The 27989-nt window shown below is 40.8% G+C and overlaps 1 long non-coding RNA gene across 2 annotated transcripts in view; it reads right to left on the reverse strand.

The window, feature by feature from the left end:
• Positions 1-5814, reverse strand: part of LOC106884890 — a 28650-nt gene extending 22836 nt beyond the window's left edge. For both annotated transcript variants that reach the window (XR_001411316.1, XR_001411317.1), the window contains exons 1-3: positions 5701-5814; positions 4397-4476; positions 1776-1911 (exon numbers count right to left, since the gene is read on the reverse strand). This is a non-coding gene — a long non-coding RNA (uncharacterized LOC106884890). The remainder of the gene's footprint in view (positions 1-1775; positions 1912-4396; positions 4477-5700) is intronic.
• Positions 5815-27989: the final 22175 nt, after the last annotated feature.

Consider the following 27989-nt stretch of genomic DNA (forward strand, 5'->3'; position numbering starts at 1 on the left):
AAATAAATGTTTCGGGTTACACATTTGAGCTGCTATAAAGTAAACTATAGCATGGAGCCTTGTAAAACTGCTTGTTTTGTGTGGTGCAAGTCGATACAGCATGGTGTTCCCACAGCTATGCAATGCTCTCCTCTTACATCCCCTGCATGGCCACGGTGGCTGCACTGATGCTGCAGCACATCGTAAACGATTCCACTGAAGGCATTTCTGTAATTCAGTCTCATTTCCGAGAAGCGATCAGAATTTTCTATGGTTCCTTCAAGCACTTCTTAAAAACCAACAATGATTTTAATAGAAATATGGTCTTCCTACTAATATTTGACTGAGGTAGAAGCTCTCTGATGTGATGAGCAAGCAGTGGGGAAAGGGGAAGTGGAAGATGAAGACACCAGGGTGAAGGAGTGCACTGTGGCTGTGCAGGTGGCACCGTGGCAGGCATCAAAGGTCAGCAGTGACTGCGAACGCACAAAAGCTCAAGACACAAAATACCTTGCCTGCTGCTGCACTGGGAGGAGAAAAATGCTGCCTCCTGCAGGAAAGCCAGTCAAGGGCGTGCTGATTCCCATAGATTTCTAAACAATTTGAGTCTTCGGTTTCTCAGTTTGAGGATACAGCCATAAAACCACAACCGTTTTTGGAGGCCAGAAACTAGTGATGTACCCCAGGCATTAATAGCAATGGCTTTGGTGGTGTTAGGTTAATGGTTGGACTCAATAATCTCAAAGAGCCCTTCCAACATAGATGATTTTATGATACTATGACTGGGCCCAGTCCTGTTTAACAGCTTCACTAATGATGCAAAGATGACAGAGCCATGCTCTTCTCAGTGGAGCCCAGAGACAAGACCAGAGGTGATGGGCACAAACCGGAACAGAGAGAGTTCCCTCTGAACATCAGGAAACCCTTCTTCGCTGCGAGGGTGACTGAGAACTGGCACAGGTTGTCCAGAGAGACTGTGAAGTCTCCATCCTTGGAGATATTCAAAAGCCACCTGGACATGGTCTTGGGCAACTGGCTCTAAGTGGCCCTGCTTGAGCAGGTGGCTTGGACCAGATGACCTCCAACCTCAACCAGTCTGATTCTGTGATAACAATATCAGCCAGTAAGTAACACTAGCACAAACATTCCTATGCCTACTGCCTATCAGCAGTTGTAAGCCTAACTAACAGCTGCATTTGAATGTATCCTAAGAAAAGAATTCTTTCATTGAAGTCCATCAAGTCTGAACAAATTTCTGTCTAAGTTGGAACCAGGTAATGGAACAATATCTTCATAAACATAAAAAGCTAATTTTCAAGTACAAGTGGCAGTCCATAAACAAAAGAATAGCAATTTGAGCTCTGTTTTCAATTCAGTATTAAACACTTCATTCACGGCAAGGGCAGAATCCAAAAGCACAAAGTAATAGAAACTGAAACTAATTTCTCAGTCACCTGTAAACATCTTATTTGTATACATATTTACTTTGTCAACCACAACAATAACCTTTCCATATAGCACAGCATCAAACCATCCTAAAGACAAAGAACAGAAAATCTGCCATGGCTGGCACTAGCAGATTTTTTAATTCTCAGTGCAACAGACTTTACAACCAGAAACTCCTATGTTGTGTGACTTCCATTAGAAGTGGATGAAGGCAGAATTCAGTAAGGCAACTGATTTAACAAGAAGGCAGCATCCAGTAGACACTCAGGAGACATAAAAACACCCCAATGAAACACCTAAGTGTGTTTCACACCACTTAGGGTGCAATATTTAACAAGAAACACACTTACTGGTTGAAGTTTCTTGGGTTGGTAGGACATGGCATGTCTGAATCCATGGTACACTAATATGTCATAAAGATGTCTGAATTGCAGTGAAATTTCTTCTTCCCAGGGTGATGAGAACTCCTTTCAGTGATATGATAAACTGCAAAATAGTAAGAACGATGTTAAGAATGAAAAAAGTTTGCCTGAGACAACATTACTTTGAGAAAGTCAGTAAAGGTGAATCTACCAGAAAGCACTGAGAGTGCTCCCATCCAGATTTGCTATAAGTAGAGTTCTCTCTTACCAGAGAAAAATGGAGATACTGTGAAGAACCAATTCATCACGGACTGCTTTAGTTTCCCAGATAACTGCTATTTAATAAATGTTTCCGGCACTGATACAGCCCAAATATTTTTGTATGGTACAGTTAATATTTCTGTCAACTATTAGTCAATGAAACTTTGGATTTGTTTTGGTAACAGAAGTAATCTTCTGCCATTACTTTCAATCTCATATTGCTGGGCATCCTGCACCATGGGGTGGTTACACACAGTAGTTTTTTTCAGCAACAGTTTATTGTCTGTCTTACAATGATTTTTTAAATTTTTTTTTAAACCCCCAAGCTTTCACATGGCTTTTCCTCTCCCTGATCTTCCTTGGTGCAGAATTTTAGCTTTGGATCCTAAGAGCTGTATCACACCCACTCTGCTTCTCTAGTCTGTTCTATAGCATCCATGGCACAGCCTGGTAGCATAGCTTGCTCTGTAATGTATCAGGATAAATATGACATAACGCTGCTACCTCCAAGATAAAACACCTGCAAATAGTCTGATCTGGGCAGTATTTAATCAGGACAGTAATGCCTACACAGCACAATCCCAGCAGAATAGATGTGTGTAAGTGTTGATACACACCATAATTAGACCATGAAGTGTTTTATATCCTGATTATACGTACAGTGGTGCCAAACTTTCTACAAGCTTCTCAGAAAACTGTTCTACTCCCAACAAATGCTTACAGAGCCAAAAAATGTAATCACCTTTAGAATGAACTTGATTTAAAATACATATGAATGCTGCCCAGGCTTAGAAGCCAAAAATATGCAAATAGGGATATCTGAAAGATATCTAGAAAAATTTGGATAACAAGTTCAAGCTAGTTTCCAGGGGAATTTCATCCAGCTGCTAATATCTTTAATGTGGAAATATCTCTGCAACAAAAATAGGTCCTTGGGAATGGAGAGATCCCTTACAGCAGGGATCTGTGTGCAGCAGCAGGAAGCTGTTAGGCAGCAGCTGGCTAAGGGCGCAGCACCTACTCGTATCTTTGGGACACTTTCTGATCAAAGTGCTGCACAATCAGCACTTTATTAACAAAGGCTTTTTGCAATTGTCTGAACAGTCTCCTAGTTTTTTAATCGATGACTTAATAAGGGACTAAATGCAGAAGGATGGCCACAGAGTGACTGGTTTTGAGGCAAGTTAATAGACTAGCCATAGTATAAAAGATAGCAGTCAGAGGACCATCAAGCTACTGTGCAGTAGAGAAACAGCCTCACGAGCCTGCACTAATTTACTGTGCGGTGTGAGGAACCCAGACATCAGGGCAGGCTCTACAGCGTTCAGCTGTGTGGTGAGGCTCTATGGTCAGCACAGAACATTTCAAACCACATAAACCTTAGCTTAGTGTGAACTACACAGTTTCACTGATTTCTTTAACAAGAATCTGTAGCTCCAACTAAGTCAGGAGGAAGTAACTCCTGTTGATTTCTCAGGACTTCCCTCTGATACCGTAACAGTGTTCAGCATAATCGAAATTAAAGCCAGATGGGAAATTTTCTGTGGACTTTAACAGAAGCAGCTAGACCTCTGCTGCCATGCTAAAAGGTTCCTTCCTGGTAATGCAACATAGAATATCAAGTTTACAACAAGATACAGTCTGCAACAAGTTGCCCACTGACTTTGCATAGTAGTTTATATCCACCAGTTTCTCCTCAAGAGATTATTAGAAGTAGGCTGATTTTTTTTTTTTTTTCAGTGAATCTACTAAGCAAAGAAGGCTAAGGAGAGTAAAACTGTCCTAGTCAAGAGTAAAATAATTTTTTAACAGTTTCAACTGACAACTTTATACTCTGTGCTTGCCTGAACCAAAGCTATTCAGCTCTTCGGACACTAGAGAAACCTTACACATCTGTGGAGAAGAATACGCTTACATAGACTGCAAATACATACAAAGAGTTTTATAGGATCTTCTCCAAGGGATGTTGTCACACCTCTCACAGACTCTAGACTTGAATATTCATTATTTATCCCCAAAATACTGGTCTGAGGACATACTTCAAACTTAAATTCATTGAGATAGTATTTGGTTACTGTTTCCTCATGGACATTTCACTGCACAGGAGAGAGCTCAGCCAGGCTGTGGTATGCTGGATGATGCAGGTAAACTTTCTTTGAGAAGTTATGGGAAATCCTCTCAGAGTCTTTCTCAGTACCGTTCTGAGCTTCTTTGTCTCCTGATTGTTCTGCCCCATCCTACCATCCTCTGACTTCTTGCTGCTGTCTGTCTTTGTGCAAAACCTTCCCTCTAGTCAGGTTTTGCTAAAATGCTTTGTTGAAAAAAGAGAGATGTGCGCATATACATACCTCCTATTTTACATAGGCTGAACTGGCTCATGTGCTCTACTCTACAGCAGTCATTCATTCTGGCACAGTTTCTCTCCCTCCTAAAAAGCAATTTGAGAAACATCCTTTGCATTATTCCCTGTGATTTCTGTTGGCTTACTTCCACTCTCCAAAATAAACAGAAAAAAATAGAAGAAAATCAGCCCCTGCCTCAAAATTCATCCCCTTTTCTCCCCACCTCTGAATTACATCTGGAAGTACAATTATAACTTGTGAACATCTGTGTGGCCTTTAAAGGGCAGTCAGAGCCCAGGGAATGCTCACACACTGGGAGGAAGATTCATCCCCCAAGAGACACAGAAGCTTATCAGAGCCAGGAGGATCCTGAGGGAGACTGTAACATACACAGAGCACTTTATTTTGTGAAGAACAGGAAAATTTCTCCTCCCCCAGTCAATGCTTATACTGACCTCAGCCTCAAAAGTGAGGAGGTAAATCTCTCTCTCTGGACAGGGATTGCAGTAACACTCAAGGGAATGCTCCTGTCTTTGCATTGCTTTACACAAAGGAAAATTTCTCTGTTATGGGCTTCATTTTACTGACTTGCTGGGAAGTTACAGAAAACATGTCTTATTTTTGTTCCTTTCCTTATTATAATCAAGTGTTGGTCCTAGCTTACAATTTCCATTTAACAGCCAGGGCTTTGTATTACTAAATGTAACTGCGTGTCTCAGCATTGTCCTTGCAGCATTACACACCATTAGAAAACCCTGAGCTGTATCAGCGTTAACAAAGAAATCTACTTCCTTATCACTCCAGGAAAAGCCTGTCTAAAATTCCAAGTACTCCCTGGCCTTGCCATATTTGCTTATCATGGACCGGGGATTTGGTTATAAGGCCTATACAGTCACACTTTATTACCTAACACCAATTAAGAAAAGCAGATTTTGCCTTCTGATGAATCAGATACAACTTCAGTGTTTCCAAATGCTTCAGTTGAGCAAGTAAGTACCTGCCCATTTCACAGAATGAAAGCAATTAGTAGAAACAGAAAGCGGATAGTCCCTCCTCAGGAAACATTTCCTAGGGAATTCTGGTGATATTAACCAGAAAGGAGGAAGCAGCAGCAATGATTTAACTTCAAAGTCATGAAAAACTCTGTATTTTTATGTTAACAAAGCCTCTGCTGAATATATTCCTTACTGTTAAGGCCATGAGCACCAGATATCCATCAACACTGTAAGTGCCCTTCAGTTACACTGCCACCATAAACTTCTAGCTCAAACACCAAGTGGCAGCCCAGACCATCCCCCAGAATTGTTTACCTTCTGGATATGAAGATGAGCTTTCCTTTTTCCAGACACTTCTCATCCCAGTCTATTATTTCCTTCTCCCGGCTCACGTGAGTTCTGATCCTCTTCATCCTGGTGCAAACCAGAAATATCTTGGGAAAATACAGTGTAAGAGAAACTGGGGTAAATCTCACTGCTGTGTTCAAGATGTAGGCATCAGAGTATGAATGGTCAAAAAATGAGATAGATGGGAGAAAGGGATGGCAGCTCATATAGCAGTTACAATCTCATGAAAGACATCTTGTAGCTACAAGTGAACATCACAAACCTCTCTGGCCTACCCGTTTTAACTGCAGCGTTGCAGCTGAAGCACAGAGTCAAGGAAGATGCAGGCTCAGAGTCAAGCAGATGCAGAGTACTGAGAAGTGTCTACTCCCAGCACGTGGAGCTCACTGCACAGGCAAACACCGAGAACTGCTCTTGGCACTTCGGCTGCCAGTTTGCTTGGCTCTTGTCTATCTGCCACTGAGTACCATCCACAGCTCTACAGAATCCCCAGTGATAAAAGGGATTAGGAAGTGCTTTCAGCTGCAGCATTAAAGTCTGTCCGTGTCTGCTTATACAGGAAGATAAAACATTCTCTGTTCCTTTCCCTTTAAACAGCAAACACAAGACAGTGAGGTTTTAGGTTTTTTGTTGTCGGGTTTTTTTTTTTTGTTGTTGTTGTTTGTTTGTTTGTTTTTTTAACTAACATTAGACTTTCCTTCTCTCAGGAAAGCTCAGCACTGACTTACAGCCAATAGGCCCTTACTGGGTAGCTGCCAGATGACAATATCACCTCTCAAAAAAGGTTTCCCTGTCTAGCTATCTCTGTGGTATTTATAGGCAAAAAGCAAAGCATACAATAAACTCAGGGGAAAAGGGAGGGACAGCATCAAGTAACTTGGGACTTTATTCAATTACTGCCTGACAGAGAAATATTTGCCAAGGTCTCTCTGAATAGCTTTAAAAAAAGTTTCTAGTATCGGGGAAAAAAGTCCATTATTCACAGATCTGTCTGCCTAGCCATAAGGAAGAGGCCTTAATTTCTAAACAAAAGGACACTTGGTATTAAACCACCTGCAACATAGTCAGTTCTAGAAAACTATAAGGCAGAGTTTGTTTGCCTTTTTTGGGGGGGCTGGGTGGGGGAAGTGTTAGCTTACTTTAGAAAGAGTGCCTAGGATAGAATAACAGCTAGAAGAGAAATATAGTTTCGGCAGAATTGCAGCTCCATGGGACAGCCAGGAAATTTCAGTGCTCCCTTGCTTTAAATTGGGCAGTTGCTTATGCACATAGCAGAACTTTGCATTGCATTGTTTTTTTTGCCTTGATTTTCTGAGTAAATGAAGTTCATGTTATGGTGTTGCCTCTTCTGCCTCCTATTCCTGCCATGAAGGCTTCAATGTGTTGGTCAATTCCAACCCCGTTTGCTACAAAGCTTGAAATACTGGAGTTGTCTACTGCCTCCAGCCCTTAGAGGACCCACAGCTGTGAACAGAGAGGAAACCACTCTATTCTTCTCTACCCACCTAATCGCAGAGGAAAAAGTACAAACAGCTCAACTTAGATATGTTTGGGATGGTCCACCTCGCATTTTGGAGGCAACAGCCAGCATCTACTTAGCTCTTAACCAACCATAGGATATGCTGCTCCCTGCCCTGTGAGCAAGCTAAAGAAAGGTAGGTGAAGGTGGTGGAAAGTGCTGAGGTTGTGTGTTTGGGTGGCTTTTCTGGTATACGTGTGTGCGTGCACACGTGCACAACAGTAGGAGGCTAGGCTGCTACATACTGAGACAGGGAGGGAGCTAAAGTCCATCTTTGTAGGAGTTTACACCAGGCTTGAGGTGGAGCTCAGAAAGGCAGGACAAATTCATAGGAATATGCAGTTCTGTAAGGCCTGCTGTTAATGGCCCAGCTGCTCTTCCACTGTCCTCACCACCCAAGAGGCAGAGAGCCCTGTCTCTTTCTTAATTAGCCCTGGAAAATTAATGATCTGTCACTTTGACTCGCTGTATTACAACTTCTGTTGATAAACACTATATTAACCATTCAGGGAGCAGCACCAATAGAAACAGACTTACTTCAGCAATCATAAAAAAAACCAAACCACTAAGCCTCGCAAAGCTACTAGCACTCAAGGTTCAGTGAGGAACACCTGAACATGCATACTCATATAAAGAGCCCATGTGCTCCTAGTTTGCCATCATAAGCAATTAGTCTCAGAACCAGTAGCAACACTAAACTAACTACACTTGATAGAAAGCCTAGGACCTACTGACTTTTCCTATACTGCTAGATGTAAATTCCTATGTTTTTACAACATTAAGACAGAAACTAAAGCAACCATCAGAGACTAGGCTATGGAACAATCAATGAAATTTCTAAAAAAGGCACTGAAGTCCAAAAAAACCAAAATTTCAACATTTTGCCATTTGTCTTGATTTAGCCAGTTATCCCCCCCAAATTAGATATATTGTCATTGTATACGGCCTTTTCATAACAACCTGTCACTCAGTTGTCTTGCTTTGCAAATAAAGAGGAAAAGTGGCAAGGTAGAGCTAAAATGGGACAATTAACATTGGATTTGCAGGTTAAAAACTGCCAACCCCAGTAAACAAGGCCTGCTTAATTTGAGCACGAAAGCTCTTAGTCCATTAAGCTCCTTTTACTGTTAATTTAACCACTACAACATCAACTCTTGAATAAGAGTAGGCAATTTCTGTATTTATACAAGTCTGACATTCCTTCAGCTGAACATAGAAAACCTACCACTACAGCCCATCCACCTGGCTATTTTGCTTAATCTTGGAGAGTAAGTAGGTAGGAGCAACCCTCTGCCTTCCACAAATGTCTCATTGCAGAGACTTACTGGTTGTTCAGCCCTCCAGAGAGGTAACTGTCCTCTCTCCAAAAGCGCTGATGGATAGTAAGGGTGATCAGGTCCATCCAGATTTTGCCAGCAATTGAACTGGATAAAGCCTTTCACCAGCCAGCTCTTTGGCTAGTCAGGCCTAGAATCCTGGTGACATCTTAATTGTATTGAATTTAGATCTTGTTGAGACTTTTGTATATTATTTATGAGAATGGATTGATTTTTCTTTTCTGTGAGGGAATAATACAGCATGTATCCCTTCCTCCCCTATCTGTACTTCTGGTAAAATAATTCCTACATAAATACCGATGCACCACTGCCAGAAGCATTATACAGTTTTAAAAGACTGCCGCATTTTGTAGTTCCTTTCTTTACCAAGGATTCACAAGGAAATCAACAAAATCTTTCAACAAAGAAAGATTTAAGATTACTATTTCTGTTTCAAAACTCGAGAAGAAAAGTTATATTTAAACAAGCACCCTACTATTCACTGCATCAGAGAAATGCAATAAATCCAAGAACCTGAAAGTGAAAATTACAGTCTCGTAAAAAGTTAACTGACTCCACTGAGCTGCAGCATCTCAAGAACTGGTTAACAGAAACCAAGGCATTTACTAGAACACTGTCACATGAGTTTTCAACAGCCAAACATGTACAAACAGCTGCAAAAGAACTCACATGGCTTGCCACCCCCAAAGCTGCTATAAGATAGTTTGGTGGTGACACAAAGGAACACCTGAAATCAATCAGTGGGTTAGCAAGAAATCACTCAGTGGAAAAATAACTCTTGATTTTGGGAAAAGGGAAAAGCTTTTGCATATAAGCAGCGTTGCTTGGTGCTGAGGGAGAAAGGGTCAAAGTTCAGAGAAACAAGTGTCCTACACTGAGATCAGTTCAGCTGCATCAAAGTCACAGTCTTGCAAGAATACATCGATATAGTTAATACCCAGACTGCACTAAAGGAGGTTTATCACTACCCCCTGCCATGCCTGTATCAAGGTTAAAGTGGTATAGCCACAAGCCTGGCAAGAAAAATGAATAAGCCTACTTTTCTGCTGGCTTAATCAGACCCAGGGTACAGCATTGGCCAGTCTGACAGTCTTTTTTTGGCTCATGATTGGGCGAAGTACTTACCAGGGAGAGGAGCTTCACCCTATTTGTAACCAAAAAAAAGCACTAAGTGCAGGTTATGGGCACCATGATAAAAGCCTGGCCTGTAATTCTAGCACCTGCATTACTCTGACACAATTGTCCTCAGCCCAAGTCACCAGTCCTGCATCTAGTTTTGCAAACTATTCATACGGCTGCCAGACATCTTCTCCAGTGCTCACTCCAATTTATTTGCTGCTGCTGTAGCAGCATAGCCTGGGGGTGCTCTGTACTTCAGTGTGCTTCAAATGTACTGGGCCTAGACTCTGTGGGCAACACATAGATGGAGACACTGTCCAGACTTCAGAGGGAAAAACCTAAATGTAACTGCCCCGCCCCGTCCTGCCTGTTGCATTAGCACAGAAATGAGCATTTGAGAAATGATAATTTTTGCACTTGGAACTGAGCCCCTGGACCACATATTCTGCATCTGCTCAGCCAGTATCTTCCCTCTCTAGACCATCCCTCATGCTCTGAAGAGCAAACTGACCCAAAACAAAAAGCAGCAGAGTATAGACTCTGCTGGCTCCGATGTTGGATACAGTGACTCAAAAATAAGGCATTCTGCTTTTCTCCTTCCTCCCTTCTAGACATTTAGAAGAAATCTGTTTCATATTATGAGCCGTTGTTTTAAATGGGAAGAATACTGTCATCATGCCATTAAACTGCTTGCAAGTACAGTTTTGATCCCTAGCCAGTGCAAATCCCACAGATCTGCTCAGCACCTTTCATTCGATACTTCAGACTAAGAGCAGAAGTAATCCTGTTCCATTGTATGCAGATGTTTGTATCATAGATAAAAGCAAAAAGAGGCTACATCCCACAGTACTGGTGCACATACCAAGTCCTGACAAGGACTAAATCATAGCTCTGAAGGGCTTTCTTTAAAGTGGATACTGATGCAGCAGTCACAAAATGAATGACAGGTTTCATTATAGACATAATAAGGCAGCAGAAAACAGCAGCAGCAGTAGTTAGGACTGTAGCTCAGAGAAAGCACGTGCCTGGCCCACAAGGCTTGGGACACACTGAAAGTTTTGACTAAGATTTCACAGAAGTTGAAGTGAATCTCAGCCAAGATGCTGTGGTCCTGTGCCTGTCCCTCCTTCCCTCCTTGTTTCTCTCTTGTGCCAGCAGTAAAGTTCACATGGGTCTATAACGTAAAGATCTGGCAATGAATTTTGAAGAAAAAAAAAGAATTTTTTTTTCTTCCAGTTAGAGTTCAGGCAGGTTAGCTCCCCCACCACCGTCACAGAAGTATTATAAATGCAAAGGAGAGGAGAGGCAGGGCTGTACAGCAGATGCCAGGGAGAAAGGGCTGCCAGGACCCACAGCAGACCAGCTGAAGCTGACGTGGAATCATGCTGCTGTCACTCGATTCTTTATTCACTGAACCTCTTTGCCAGTAAACAAATTCACAGACATAAAGTCCTTTCCTCAGCTCTTTGCATCCTTTTAGAAAAAGTATAAAATAAACCAAATCTCAAACAGTGACAACCCACTTGGCTCAAGAGGGGTGGCATTGCCTTAATGGATGGAACCACTGGAGCCCTCTGTCTTCAGACTCTCCAAGTTGAGTGCAGAAAAGTTTTTCATCTAAGCTGTATGGGCTAACTCTCGATACCAAATGGAGAGTGAAGTCAGGGGAAAAGAATTTCTGCTATGGGAAGATGACATTTAGCCAGAGAATGTCAAAAGCTTGGAAGCAAGTTCTTAGGAAATGGGCTGAGACATGGAAGATGCCAAAGCAAGCTTGTCAAATGCATGCCAAGAGACTGAAAAACAAAAACACGGTTGACAGACAGTGACCATGTCTTGATACTCCATGCCTGAAAGCAGAAAGTGGCTGATGGCTCGCCAGAAACATCCTAGATCATCAGCCAAAACAAATGAAGGAGATTCCTACTTTATAAATGGTGAGACTGAGTGGAAATGTGCACAGCCACACCTAGAGAAAGCATACTTCAAGCCTACGTCTGCTTCCCCTGACAACATGACTGTGCCCTCAATATCAAACTATTTCAAGATTATGAAAATGCGTTCTTCTCAGTGCAACTTATGCCAAAACAGAAAAAGCTTTCTGAACAGGACAGGAATAAATGGTACAGGCCAGATGGCACAGTAAGACTCGTAAAACACAGGTAAGATAGGGGGAGAAAATACCATTCTCTACAAGGTCTTCAGGCACTGAGTACCAAACTCTGGAAAGAGTCGGGATTGCTGCAAGATATTCTGCAGTACATCCAAACACTGCATACTGCCTCCTTCAATTTGGTATTCTTCACTTTCCATTTTGTTGTCTCCATGGGAATATCAGCTGGGAACAGACACACTTGATAGTTTCTGAGACCTCAGATTCCATTACTCTGCCACAACACTTACTAATTATAAACGCTTTGCCAAATATCTGATGTTTTCACTGGCTGGAAGCCCATGCTTAATGGGCTGATAAAGAACACGTGCTGTCAAGAGAATGGCATGTGATTGGTTACATGGGTCAGCTGAAACTGTGCCCTCAGGAGGTGCCTGCCTGAGCAAACAGCATACGTGAACGTTCCTGGGTGAGAAGCTGAATGAGTTCTACGCTGAGAAGAGAACTTCATATCTTTAACTATTCCCAGTGCTGCTAAGGCTTCCCCTTCTGTCCTGAAAGTTGAACATCCAATGCATGTTACTCTCCCAAGAATGCCATGTGACTAGAAGACAAGATATCAAACAATCTGAGTGAGCTGGGCTCAAAGATGAATCTGTGATTGGCATAAATACCTGTTTCTCCCTTTTCTGGGCACACTGAACATACAGGAGGACACTTCCAAGGCTACTCTGCATATTCTGGCTGCTGTATCTAAATAAGACATTGTCCTTTTTCTCCTACTGTTCTGCTTCCTTTCTTGTTTGCCTTAAGTCCACAGTTCCCTGGCTCTGTCCTCTCCCTTTCCTACATTACTGCTCCACACCATCACTGATTCACACCCACAAATGTGCAAGAAAACAAAGAGAAATGAAAGTTTCGATCTTCTCCTCCACTCCATCCTATCCCCTCCCACTTGGTCACTTGGAGCACCGTTTCTTAGAGAAGACCCAAAAGCCAACATGGGTCACTGTTAGGTGCTGGCTCCTGGGACACTGTTAGTAGTGTCCCATCTAAACAGGCAGAACAGAGCCAGGCTGGGGAAGGGACAAGAGGCAAGCACATCTATACTAATGTGATGGTGCCCACATGCTCTAAGTACTTTTTGATTTTAGGATTAAATCTTCTCTGGGAAATGATGTCAAAGTACAGTAGCTAAACAAAGAGTTGGAGTGAGAGAACAGAAGACAAAACAGCTCAAATAAGATGGTGATCAGCAAGAAAGTTTCAGAAAGCAACTCAAGGATGTCAGCAGTATCAAAGGGTTATCTTCCAAAAAGCTTCAATAGCTGTTTTGGCTTCAGTTGTCTTCCTTCACTTTGCAGTTTCATTTTTCAAAAAGCCTTGTGCTGGGGGAAAGGGGAAATTACTGAATGAATGTTAGTGTAACTGGCTCCTAGTTTCCTCAGACTTTTGTCACGTAAGCTTTCTCAAGAGCAAAAAATGCCTTTTTCCCAGCTTCCGGAGATTACACTGACTGCATGTCTTTAATTTGACTTATCAGATAAGTGGATGCTCATTCAGTAATCTGATAGTAGGCATTTGTAGGAAATTTTCCAGAAAAAACAAACATAAAAAAAAAATTCACTCATTTCTTAAACTCTCTTCCATGAAGTCTTTGCTTCTATTGCACCAAACTCAGGAAGTTAGCACTGTGGACATGGGTTTGGGGAAAAACAAAGCAGAAAATTCCCACACCCTGTCCTGTCACACAAACTTGTCAGAGGCTCTGAGGACCTGTGCGAGGGAAGAGCAGGGAACTACAAGAGAAGCAGTGGCACAGGTGTGTGCCGAATGCTCTGGAACCCCAGGGCTGGCTTCCTAGACACAGTCAGTTCCTGACTTTTGTTGTTATGATTAAGGCCCTCACACCTTTTCAGTTATTTATCATTCTTTTTACTTGCCATCTCACTCATATTCTTTTGGTAGTGCTGTCTTATAAATATATTCAGTGGTTTACTCAGTTCTGCCTGGAGAGAGAAGGGGAACAGAAGCCGCCACCACCTGGAGGCTGAGTAATTAATCTAAGGTATTTTTAAGATTACAGAACTGGGTTTAATGGACACCTTTGTAGGATTGTCCTTCTATTAGATGGAACATTATCAACTCAATTCTGTTTATGATACTGAGGCTTAATTCCATAACCTGTGTCGAGTGAAGATTTTGGTATCACCACATCAGCATGTAATGCCACATAAAGGTGAAAGTAACTTCTGCAAAGAGTGCAAGGCAGGGGAAATTAGGCCATTTAGTAGCATCAAAGTTAGGATCAGTGCAACTCATCCAGGCTCAAAGCCAGCTAACTCAAAAGATTGCTATCTAGTTTGTTGGGAATTCAAACACCACACTGATACATTAGTTTTAATACATTTTCACAGGTGGTTTAAAAAAAAACAACTTTGAACCGAAATAACTTTGAAATGACCTACCTATTTCAGTGGTAGGCATGCTACAGCACAGCCTGCAGAGAGGGTTTTCACCACCTGGCGACTCCTGTGTTTTGAGTTATTAGCTGCTGTAGCTGCATCAGCAGAAAGCTAGAAGGTGGATGACCAGAATAACAATTTGTAGGAGTTGAGCTTGCTCTGAGTTCAAACTCAGGTAAAACTGCAAATTGCTGTTTATCAGTGACTTTGTTGAAACCCCTGAAGTGACAATGATAGTTTCACTTTTCATTCCCCTGTTGTGCCGGTCACTAAGGGAGGAGCTCAGTTTCTATTTCTCAGCAATAGCATCTTCATTCTTAGGTTTCCTGCACTCTGATGAGGAATGTTTCCAAACTGAAGGATTCTTAAACATTTCCACAATCATTCCCAGGTTCCTCAAGAAAGGCAAGGACATCGACTACCCGCATCTATTCTTGTTTGCAGTGGACCACCAGGTGCAAGGCCATTCTCTCAGAGTATTGTTCAGTGCATTGGGACAGTTTTAAACGTCTTATACATATTCTGCACTTTGCTGAAGCAGCCCAAAACATATATTTTGTAATGGGAACCAGCAAACTTCCAGCACATAAGCACCGTGTCCAAAGGTCACTGGCAGGGATTTTAGTTCTGGATGTTGTTCCATTTATTTAAGCTAAATTTGTTTCTGGAGTTTCCTTTGTCACTGATGGACCAAGCATTACAAAAATACTCCTACCAACAATTCCATATGAGCTCCTCCCACTTCCCCCCCCCCATTTTTATATTTTCAAATCCATCTCATCTAATCAAAACTCATTGCAATGGAAACTTGCAAGATAGAGGCAGGAGGAAATGACTTCTTAAACCATTTTCTGTAAGGAAAAATATATTGAAATGACACAATCCTCAGAGCAATTTAAATTTAAGCTTCTGCATGACTAACTTGACATTAAGAGTCTATCTCTGGAATACAAATAGTGAAATAGTCACCCATTGGGGGAACTTGCAGAATGGTTTGTTTCACCAAGGGACAAAAAAGGATGATTAGATACTTTTTCTATTCAAAAAGTGATTTGGGGATTCTTAACTGATTTATTTTGGCAGGACAAGGAAACTGTAGTGGGTATTACTGTCTTGATGCTTTGAAGAACACTTTTTTTTTTTACTCCATATTCCCACAGAAAGCCATTTGAAGGACCAAAAAAACCCTTTGCCTTTTTATGTAACAAATGGCTACGGCTAAACCAGTAAGAGAGCTTAAAATTAGTGCTTCTAATGTGACCACCAAGACATTTCAGACTTAATTACATCTGAAGCAGACTTAACTACTCCTTTCTCTCCAGTTTCACACACACAGTAATTGCCCCTGTAGCCGCACTGCAACGTTGTAGAATTAACCACATCCTAGAGGAGCTGGAAAAGAAAAAAGGGAAACAAAACAGGCTCCAGAGTATGTGTCCAGGCAGAACAGGGTCATTGATCGGTCCGGGAGGCCTCCATTCTGCAGAAAGAATTAGAACCGTTCCACTGAAGTCAGTGTTGTTCTGTACCAAACACCTAAAGCAGGTAATACTCTACTTCCTCACTTGGCTCTTGTTAACTTATATGAAGTCAGAGACACAAAGAGAACATTCCTGAGCCTGTATGTACTTACGTACGTACACACGAACTTATGATCATCCTTATCAATCTACTTCTTAAAAAAAACCAGTATTTTTATTTTAAGAAGCTGTGCAGATTTTACTGCAAGCTGTAATTTTGTGCAACAAATGATACACTGCCCCAAAGCAAAAAAAAAAAAAAGTTAGTACCTGAATATAAACACAAATAAATAGCCTCTATTAATAAAAATGTTGAAATGAATGTTCCCACATAAATCTTACACCTGGATCTTGCACTAGAGGCAGCAACCACATCGTGGAAGCTGGAATGTGGTTCTGCAGTTTCAGTACAGCTGGACCACTCCAAGCATGCTCCTCTGTGACAGCAACAAAATCCTCAGTGAATGAAAGAGAGAGCAAAATACTTACACTCGTTGATCCTGCAATCAGTGAGGCTATACACAAGCTTATCTGTTAGTCACAGAGCGAGGATGCTCTGCAGATTCAAAGCCTAAGGAGGTACCAGAAAAGTCCAGGAGTTTCCAGGCCTGGTAGATAGTACAATTCAGGATGCCTCTGCTTTGCTGCATTGCTGCCCAGCACTATGAAACTCTTGCACAGGGAGATAATCCCCTCTCATTTTACAAATCATCTCCACTGTTCAGAGTGTACAGCTTCCTACTACAGGTTCCAGACTGACTCTGGAAGCAACATGGTGCAACAAGCTGCTTTGTTTGCTCCAAGGCTGCAAAGTTAATTGAGGGCCATGTACTTACTTTATACCTTGTACATACAGGTTTTGTTTTACTGTCTTGGCTCAAGCAGGTTGAATTAAAGATTCCCACTTTATTCTGTTTCTTCATTGTCTGCTTTAACATGAAGAACAGGATTTCACATTGCACGTTTTGCTGAGGATCCATCCTTCGAGTTCTCTGGTAATGGAGAAGGAAATCTGATAAAACAAGGTGCAGCTGCTCCTTCTTGCCTGCCAGGTTAGAGTTTGCTAGAGGTCCTCTTGGTTCACTACACAGAAGTGATTATTGGATCTACCACCTAAAAATAAACAAAAACATCCTACAGAAATATGTTACTGTGCAGATAGATCTGGAATTGCTCCAAAACGAACCCTGCACACTGCGAGCCAAATGCACCTGAAAGGCTGGCTTTCTCTCACAGCCAAAGGAGTGCCTGAGTGCAGAGGTACAAGTTTACTTCTCTGGGTGGACTGAAGCCGGATACAGCTGCCGATTTAAATCCCAATGCAAGTGCACAGTGTATCTTTACAAAGGCCCAGCTCAGAGTCTGTGGAAGTATGCCACAGCTTTCTGGTTTCAGGTGGGGTGGATTATGTTTTTCATTTTTCTTTCTTACACTGAAACTATACTAAATAAGTAATAATTTAAAAAATCACAATAGTAAACTAGTAACTGACCGAGAACTCAAGTCTGAGCTGTATCTCGAACACTGACAAAGGCAGTGTATTTTGCTGTTTGTACTGCAATGTCTGAAAATTGCCCATTTGCAGAACTAACTATACTTTATACTTCTCAGAGTTGAGAAATACTGTGCTTTTCTTTCCTATTGTTTCCCTAATCTGGAAGCAATTCAGACACATGAGAGCTCCATGTCTAAAATAGAATAACAAGGGCTAACACTGACGTGTCTCTAGCCAGAACTAGCCTACATGTTTGCCTGCGCCTTTCCCTCCTTCCTGCCCCAACACAGCTCTCTTCGGAGGAAAATTATATCCTACTGAACTCTGAAATACACCTCATGCCTTTGGTCTGGTAGGACAGAAGAGCTAACTTCTTGCAAGATTTCTAGTACAGTAATTCTGGCTAAGGAAGGCTTGCATGAAAATTGCTTAATACATTTTGAATGAAATACTGTCTCATTAAAAAGATTTTAATATCTGTTTCTCCATTTCTATTTTCTCCATCAAAAAGCTTGAAATCATAATTTTGTTCATGTAGTGTCCCCTAAAATTTGTTGATTTATATTCTTCATATGTAACCCAACCATGAGTCATGTTTGAAACTTACCCGTAGCCCCCTTTAGGCACAGCACTTTTCCCTGCGTGTAACACACTGCACGGCATGAAAAACATAGTCTGTACAGGAAAGAAGAGACAGAAACGAGCATAAAGATATGAAGACTTCTCAGCTACTATTCCCATGAGGCTCTGCAGAAGTGCAGTTGGACTCATTGGGGATCATTAATTAGTGTCAACATTAATATTTTTCTGAACTTTTCAGGAGATGGGAAACTGTACTTCAATCAGCTCTTGTTGGCAGCTAAGGCAATATTCCAGATGATCCTCATCCAGACTGGCTGAACAATCATTCTGGCTTTGCCCTACTACTTTTCTCAAAACATCTATTTACTTATCATAACATGCTATTCGAAGGAATAGCATTACATGGAAAAGTTTCCTCATACATACTGGGAAAAAATCTTGTCCAAAAGATGTATTTTAACATCAGATATTACATATAATCTCTCTTACCACTGGAAATACAAAACAGTCATCAGTAAAGGCAGTTTCTTCAGGTTCAGTTCTTGAGTCATCCCCATATTTTATGTGCAATTTTGAGCAATCAGTCTGTGATATGCTTTTCTCATCTTTCACAGAGAAACGATGCCACTACGTTACACTGAAGTCACACACCGTACGCTACACACAAGTCACCAATACAGACTGTAAACTCTTTGTAACAGGGTCTGACTCATAGTTCATGTCTGTACATTAATTATTTACTGTACCTAGTACAGCACAATTTCAGTTTCAGTGTGAGCAAGGACCTCTGCAATATAGCAGTGGAGAATGAGAGATTCTTGAATCAGCTTCTGGTCACCCAGCACAGAGTCAGTAAGGAATTAAGACAGACAACAGCATTAAGTGTTTCAGGGCTTGAACTACACATTAATAAGGGGACTATCCAGAAATTTCAACTGTCAGAATGAATGGCACATTATCAACCAAATCAACCACATTATCAACCAGGAAATCCTGCCAACAGGGGTACATTCTAACACTAGGTTATGGCGACTTCTGCATTTGTTTTCTTGAAAATACTGAAAATCAACAGACTAGTTTCCCTCAGATACATTCACTTCATTCACTCAGGAGAACATTTAAATTATTGCTTTAAGAAATACATAATGAATGAGTCTTGGTTAAGTCTTATTGCAAATAGTGCCTTATAGGACCTGGATCAGCCACTTCCAGTTCTTCATTTTGGAGTATCTAAAAAAAACCTTTACAAGGAATTCTCTATTTCTTTCTGCATACAGACTTCCTATTCCCTTTCCAGTTATCCTCTGCTGCTTCCTGAGAAATCGTTTTCTAAGAAACAAGGCTCCACATGAAAACCTGTACAGAAACCAGGCTTTCCATGCAACAGACTGCTCAAGTGGGATTGTTCAGAGTTATTCTGATGAACAGTTCTATATTGTATTTCAACTTTGTTGTGGGTTCTTATACTCATGGATGCCACATTATCAGTACTGTTACTGATCAAGCTCCAGCAGTTAAAGATTTCTTCATGCTTACCAACACTTAACACTTTCCCCCTTTGCCCTATTAGAGGGAAGTTTGTCACAGTCCCAGCTCAGAGACAGCCAAAGGGAATGTCTGAGAGCTGCTTACCTACACCAACCCTTCCATGCTGTTTCAAAATATGTTTCCCATCACTTTCAGCTAAGACATCTGATTGTCACTGAAGCAGTTGAAAATTGTTCACATGTTCCTTTTTAGTGACTCTGACTTTGTACTGTAGTGTCTTAAACTGTGCCATTTTTTTTTCCAAAATATTTGTGCAACTAATACCTGCTCTTGCAGAGATGGCTGAATTCAAGGCAAACTTTCCACAGTATCTTGTGGTTCTTATGAATTTCTTTTTCTTTCTTAAGTTTTATGCTTCTTTTAGCCTATATACAAACAGACTCTTAAAACAGTTTCAACGTTCTAAGACTGACTCAAACATTCAGTTTGACTTCTTAGAGGATAAACAATTTTCTTATTATCATCAGTATGAAGCAGGAAGGACAGAAGAGATTCTAGGAATACTGATTCTTTGGGGGGGGTCTTCTTTTTTTAAATTAAAAAGAAACCAAGCTTCTTTTCAAACATCAAAACTATTACCTGGAACTAACCAGACTGGACAATAGTGAATAGTGAACCATTACAGATGATGACCAAAACGTAAATAAAAAACCCTAGAAGCTAGGAGGAAAACTTTTTTCCTTAACATTGGGGAGTTGTTCAAATGACCCAAGAGTTATGGTGCAAATGAAAAGAACAAATTTTTTTTGCAGTGACTTTCAAAGTTACAGGTACTCACCAAGAACTACCATTACCTGGTGCAAGCAGTAAGACTGGAATGATAATTTTAACAACATTCCTTTATGACAAGGAATTAAAAAGATTGGTGCTTGGCATCGATGTCAAAATGCTTCACAAACATGACCTAAGCTTTACAACTGCACCATTAATTGTTTGATATAAATATATTTGAAAAGGGTGAACTATGGAACAATCTGGCTGATGGCCAGTCCAAAGTCCTATTAAGCTAAAGCAAAGGCAAAGCCTGCTGCTGATGCCAGGATAACACACACACACTGTACACTCAATGTGAACTAATCTAATTGCAGCTATAGAAAAGTCAGGCCTGATTTCCCATAACAGGTCTGGTTTTCTCTTCAGATTCAAAGAAAAAACCAGAGGAAGCTTAGCTCCAAGACTGTGGTTCAAAGAGATCTGTGGTTTTAAAGAATTTGACAAGTTTCCCTCCCCCATAAAACATCTAATAAATAGGAAGGTATGTTCAGAAACTCACAAAGAAGCTTACAAGACCTATTTGAGCAAAAATTTAGCTGAGTCAAACAAGACTATTTCCATCTAAAGCATTTTGGCAGCTATATAAGAATTACAAGTTATCTAGTAGACAGTGGTTGCAAACAACACTTTCATGGGAAAGCCTTGAAGCTGATAAACTGTGATAAGCAAATTCAAGTGAACTGCACGATGGAGAAGCAGCAAAGCAAAGCCGCTCACATATTTTTCCCAAGAACTTTGGAATTAAGTTACACCCTTCTGACATCAGCAATGGGGTTTGCACAAAACAGTATGTATGTGGTGCAGAAAGAGTATGATTTAAATGCACATGTGGCTGTGGACAGTTGAACCTGATAATCTTACAGGTGACATTTTTTATAGTAACAGTTAAGCAACTGATATCCTGTGTAGAGGTTAAGATTACATATAAAAGGATATATACTGATGTTTCTTTTCTCTTGGACTGTCCTGACAAATTTCATTCTTTGTATGACTTAGAAGTCTTCTCTCTAAAAGCTTCTAAATTTTAATACCTGATTCAAGACTTAGTTACATAAAAGCTAACAAAGGGTTTCAAATTTCTTATCAGAGTGAAGTCAAAATGAAACAGCAAAGTCTGTGACCAGTTAGACAAAGCAAAGGGGCTTTATCTTGAACTTAAGTTATGACCTACTATGAAAAATGCAGGCCTACGCGTACTGGAGAAAAAGGCTCTGGTTTGAGAGATGCAGGCAGTCCTAAACATTTAAAAGGTTGTAGGCACATAGCAACATTGTGTGCCTGTCTTGTTAAAGATTCTGGAAACTACTATATTATTTTGGGATACTTGAGCTTTTCTTTTCTTTTTAAATATAAGAAACTTTTTGAAACTCTCATCCACTAGAAATATATCCTCCTGAATTAGTTATACAGAAAATAAGACCCCAAAATACTAATGTCAAATTTTGCATCAGACTCGTCCGTTTTACCAAAATTATACACCAAGTAGCCAAGATTTTTGGTATTAATTCTTGAAATCACTGTGAAACACTTAAATGGCTCTTAACATGCATTACTATCAATAAGGAATCAGTAGGCACAGAGTACAGTAAGAACCATTTAGGCCTTAGGTAAAGAATCTCCACTCTGCCATCTTTAGGGAGAGTGCAGAAGGGTGGCCAGAGCTACCAGGAGGCAGGAACAGAATAACCACACAGGGTGAACTTCAGAAACTTGCTCCTTTCCCTCCTTGCTTTGCAAGCACTGAGCAGGACATGCTCATTTTTGAGGTTACTGTCTCCCCCATCCAACAACTCCCATTTTGCTTGCTGGTACCTTTTGGAGAAGCAGGAATAATGGATAGAGAAAGGCAGAGTTCATTCTACTGTTCACGATTTCTTATTTTCCATACAGTCACCACAAAGAGAGGTAGAAACAAGCCAGTTCTGCCTTTAGCCAACTCTCTATCTGAAGGTGGTGTAATCCTTACCAGCAGTTAGTATTTCCCATGCCATTGGTTGAACTAGCTGGGGAGGGATGTGTCAGATAACAAGAAGCAGGTAAATCTCACATTTAAGGACAACCCCTCTTGTAACACACCAATTTCATTTAACTTTACAATATTCAACTGAAATCACAAGACATGCATAGGAACTACTCCCAAATGGTAACATATCTCAAACTACATTCATATAGATTAACAGATGTATCAATACAGGGTAACAAATACTGGAAATACAACGTTAGATGAATACTGGCCAGCTAGATTTATTATGGTACTATGCTTTCAGTTATTTTTATGTAATTTGTTCCATCTGCACATGAATGTCAATAGATAAAAATAAATTAAAATTAAAATCTAATTACTGCCTTACTTGGAAGTCCTCCCCTTAGTAAGGCATTAAAGTTTATTTTAAACTACGCACGACTGTTTCAATGCTTTGTAAACTTTTTGTCCTTCTGTAAACAAGGACAAGGCAGCCCAAGCTGCAGACAGCTTCAGCAGTGACTGGGTGCAGTGGGTCCCATTACGCCACTCAATCACAGCAGATCTGTGCAGTAACCTAAACCTTTTCAAACACAACTTGAGCAGAGAACACTGTTGACAGAAATGTCCAGTTTCTTTTTAGGAGAGTAACTCCACTCGTTTTCTGAAATAATTTATATCACAAAGCACTTCAAGGCTCTAAGTAAACACCTGGGCAGGTTAGAGAAGGAACTGCTTCTTTATCTGATCCTAAGCCTCCCCTTAGGGCTAGACAGCCAGCAGTCTCACCAAATCTGAAACATCCGGGCAGGAGATCAGCACAATTTGAATCCTCTTTGTAGTCTTTTTATTCATGTTTTCGCTCTTACTCATTGGCAACCTGCCCTCACCAGATGTGCCACAACAACCACTTGTGCAATTTCTCCAGTCCCACGATGGATGCAGACCTAAATGACAGTTAACTTGCTCCACTGAAAGTTATGGCAGTGACAGTGCATCTGAACAATAAATACAGCTACCTATGTTTGTGATGCTTCCTTCTCAGTCCCCAGAAAAAGAGAATAAAGATCTTAAATAGAAACCAGTAACAAAACAAAAATGCCAAACCATTTCACACGCTGAATCAACAATGAGTCACAACTCTCAGACTCTGAGTAACAGGGGAACGGAGCAACATTGCAAAACAGTGCCTTTTTTGTTCAAAGATCAACTGCACTGGTGATTTCTTGAAGTTGGTTTTTTTTTTTTTATACCCCCCCCCCCCCATACTTCATAAAAGCAGAGGGTAAATTTACTCATCATTGGCTATTTCCAAAAACAGCTGGAGTTCTCACCTTAACCATCATTTCCCAATTAATACTTGTTAATAAGGGGCATCTATTATTGAGAGAGATGCTTCCCTCCAAATGAGGACATGATCCTTCCCACCTCCAGTTTGTGGCAGAAGCATTAGGCACCCAAAATTGAATTTCTACCTTCAGAATATTATCCTAAAGCAAAACTATGCAAATCCAATCCATTTACTGGAGCCCAGAAATGGTTGGAAAAATTTTGCAAAGCTATTTTCAGGTATTTTAAAAAAAAACTCACCAGCTGTTGCAGATGAGCATTTTTTTATTAGCTTCCTGAATATTTTCTCCTTTTTAGTAACTTTATCTGCAGTTTAAACAAGCTGAGCAAGGTTTAAAGTTTTCCTCAAAATTAACTTAAAGTGTTTTGGTAGAAAAAGAAAAAGAGCTGTTCCCGAACTGCATATTTTAAAAACGTAACAGAAAGTCCCCGTTATGATCCATATGAGAAATGTTTTAAGTATCAGAAGATTGAGATTCTGCTGTTCTTAATTTTACCAACCTACATGAAAGGATTTCCATCTTCTTGTGATTTTTCTAAATCCTTAAAAATAAAATAAGTAAAAAATTAAGCTTCCTTTCCATGTCCTAAAAAAAAAGTAATTACATAAAAGCAGAAGCAGAGAGAACAAGAGCAATTAGAATTTTAAGCAACCCCCTTTAATAAACTAGAAGATAAGAGAGATTGACAGAGAATTTTCTATTATTTCCACTTCAACCATTCTGCAGAGACTTCCCTTCCACCTTCTGATTCTAAGAATTTTTAAGACAGACAGCTGTTGAAACTGAAACACTGAATGCTAGCCACCAAAAAAACCCCAGTGAATACGTTCACTGCCACATACGCAAAAAGCAAGCCTTATCTCCATAATTCACCAGTCCTACCCGCTACTTAAACAGCTTGTCCTAAACATGCCATCTCCCTGCTGAGGAATCAAGCTCCAAAGCTGATTGTTTGGTACACATTATTGAGTAGAATTTCCTGTGCATGTTATTACTCATCTCACCCTGATGTGAGACAAAAATTGCAAGAGGAACTCTGCTCTACCAAGTGCGTAAAATCTGTTGCAATGAAAAAGCTGCATCCTTCCTATGCCTAACCTAAGACAAGATGTAAAACAGAATCAAAGGAGCACTAATAGGATATGTGGTCTTGCCAACTCTTGTGATTTTATTATGAGTCTTTTAATTATGGAAAGGTTCTTAAATCATAATATTGGAACGCTATCACCTGAGAACCTCATCTCTTACTGAATAAAAACGTTTCTAGCCTTTGTGATAGGTCAGAAAAACAAGCATCTGGAAATCTACTCCAAAACAAAAATTGAAATCTGCACACAAAAGAGCATCTGTACAAAGGACTCTACAATCTCCGAGTGAATTCATGGTGCTGTGAGGGATTTCCTCACTGATCAGACACTAAAGAATCATCCTTGACATCTTGCCTCTCCATCTCCCTCAGCCTGAACTGGGACATCAAGAGGACTGGTTGGGGGAGGAGGGAGCAAAAATGCTGCATTTGATGGTAAAGGTATGCTCACCTGCAAACAAATTCTGTCTCTAAACTATCAAAATTGACAGAAGTACCTGCCATCATCCACTAAGAGGACTTTGGCGTCTTTCTTGCCCTTCTCAGCAATATGTAATTTCAGATACCTTATCTACTAGACTTAATAGCACGTTGGCAACGTTATAGTATTGATTAATGGTCTATCAGGATGTATCAGAGGAGTGGGGTAAGTGTGAGTACTGTTATTTCAGTTCACAGGTGTCAGCCAGGAGTAATCAGACTTGATTGCTACTGCACAGTCTACTGGCTTTTTTACTGCTTTTGTTTAAGAGGGGACAGGTGCAAGCAATTTCCCCCCATTGTTACAGGCTGGACAGTGCTTTCACTGTTATTCAGGGTAGGAGAGGTGTGTGCACATGCATATTATCATTGCAACCAGGTTCCCTTAGTAAAAGAGAGATTACTTTTGTCCTTCGTAAGACCTGCCTTCCTCTGATGACTTGAAATTCTTTTCTCTAAGACATTATGGTGGCTCTGCCTCTCCTCCTTCAGAAACTCCTTTTCCTATTTCTGGTAGCTCTAGCTGTTGAGGGGGAAAAAAAAAAAAACCTCTATCTCCATAGTGGTAATATAGTCTGAGTAGCTGCCTCCTTGAATCACTTGTCTATCAACATGCAATTTCAAACAGCAGCTGAAAATAAAGAGCAAGTTAGCATAACTGTGTAATCAACTCCTCCAAAATGCCCAGGTTGGTAACTACCACCAGATCAACATGACACTTCCCAGTCCTTCAGCAACAGAGTGAAGTTGTAACAACTACAGCTTTCCAAAAAGAGCTTTTAGGGACACTGATGCTGGTACATACACTGAGGTAGTTCAGATTTCAGTTAACTTCTTAGTTATGTGCAGACATTTTGTTCTATTGTTTTAACTTCACATAGAAGTCTCACAAAGTCAGTCACGTTTACAGCCCATTTAAATCATTAAATAAGAGCAATGTTGTTGAAATAAAGAGCCAAATGTTTCCTGGGAATAAGTGACCCATTTTGGAAGAGCAGCAGAGGTAGGAAGCCTCAGGAAACACTCTACTATTAATAGCTGTACTAAAATAAACCTCTCTGAATTCTGTAACAATTGTTTTAATAAGTTTTCTGGCACGAGGCTAGAATAAATTATCGTTCTTTGCTCCTGTGCCAATCCCATTAACTCCTGCAGCCAGTTTAGCTCAGACAATTGGGTCACTACAACTGTTCACCGTACTCTACATAAGCTGTAAGCGTACCTTGTCCTCTTATCGTTTTTCTAAGCTTCTCAGCAGCCTAAATCTGCTTCAAATAAGTGATCCAAAAATAAGGATAAGTTTACACAAAGATGTCTTCATCCAATTAACTTAAAGTTAAAATTTGTTTCTGCAGTAAAACAACAGCTTGTTTTCCCACCCTGTGTCACAATGGATATTGCATACTAAAGCTGAGAAAAATGATGTGTAACTAGGAAACGGAGCCTGAGTATTCAGCTGTCCTTATCGGCCATCCACACAAGCCAAAAAAAAAATTGAACTGTGGCCTAAGAGAAATAGAAACCTTTATTTAGGGGCAAGACAGTGAGAATGGAATTATGAGATCAGTATTTTCCATTCAACGAGAACAACATTTCCCAACTTTGCAGAATGAGTCTCTGAGGACAAGCAAAAGCTTACAATATGTTTCAAAAGGTCTCATAATCTAAGCATTTGATAATCTAAAAATTTCACTTCTTAAATCTATTTTATAGAACTAGCATCCAAAAGCAATACTAATTTTAAAACCTAGACATGTTTGCAGATAAGCTGTTGGTAGAATCCTTGAGCTAAAAACAGACACACAACTGAACATCATCCAACCAGACTGAGTTGGATGATGTTCAGACAATAACTTCTTGACTCGGGTGGTGGAGGAGCCAACAAGGAGAGAAGCATTACTGGACCTAGTTCTGATAAACAAAGAGGAACTGGTGGAGGACATTAAAGTTGGGGACAGCCTTGGCTGCAGTGATCATGGAAAGATAGAGTACAGGATTGTGGGTACTATGTGCAAAACAACAAGTAGGATTGAAACCTTGGATTTCAGGAGGGCTAACTTCAACCTCTTCAAGAAACTGCTTGGAGAAATCCCATGGGTTAGGGCTCTGGAAGGTAGGGGGGGCTCAAGAGAGCTGGACAATATTAAAATATTGCTTTCTCCAAGCTCAGGATCAGTGCATCTCTAAGAGCAAAAACTCAGGCAAGGGAAGCGGGAGACCTGCTTGGTTGAGCAGGGAGCTTCTGAAAAAGCTCAAGTGGAAGAAGGAAGTTTACAGTGCATAGAAGAAGGGACTGACTGACCACTCGGGAAGATTACAAGAAGGCTATTAGAGTATGCAGAGATGAAATGAGGAAAGCCAGGGTCTCCTTGGAATTAAAATGGGCAAGGGAGGTCAGAGTCAACCAGAAGGGTTTTTTCAAGTATATCGGAGGCAAAAGGAAAACTAGAGAAAATGTGGGCCCACCGTTGAATGAGACAGGTGCCATGGTGACAGAGGAGGCCGAGAAGGGGGAGTGCTGAATGCCTTCTTTGCTTCAGTCTTTACTGCTCAGGTCGTCCCTCAGGAGTCCCAGACTTTGGAGGTAACAGAGAAAGTCTAGATGAAGGAAGACTTACCCTTGGTTGAGGAAGACAAAGTTAGGGAACAGTTAAGTAAACTGGGTATCTGCAAGTCCATGGGCCCTGATGGGATGCACCCATGAGTGCTGAGGGAGCTGGCAGAAGTCATTGCTGGGCCACTCTCCATCATATTTGAAAGGTCCTGGAGAACAGGTGAGGTGCCTGAGGACTGGAAGAAAGCCAATGTCATCCCAGTCTTCAATAAACGGCAAGGAGGAGGACCCAGGAAACTACAGGCCAGTCAGCCTCACCTCCATCCCTGGAAAGATGATGGAACGGCT

Source organism: Calidris pugnax, unplaced genomic scaffold (assembly GCF_001431845.1).
Source record: "Calidris pugnax isolate Ruff unplaced genomic scaffold, ASM143184v1 scaffold17, whole genome shotgun sequence".
NCBI lineage: Eukaryota > Metazoa > Chordata > Aves > Charadriiformes > Scolopacidae > Calidris > Calidris pugnax.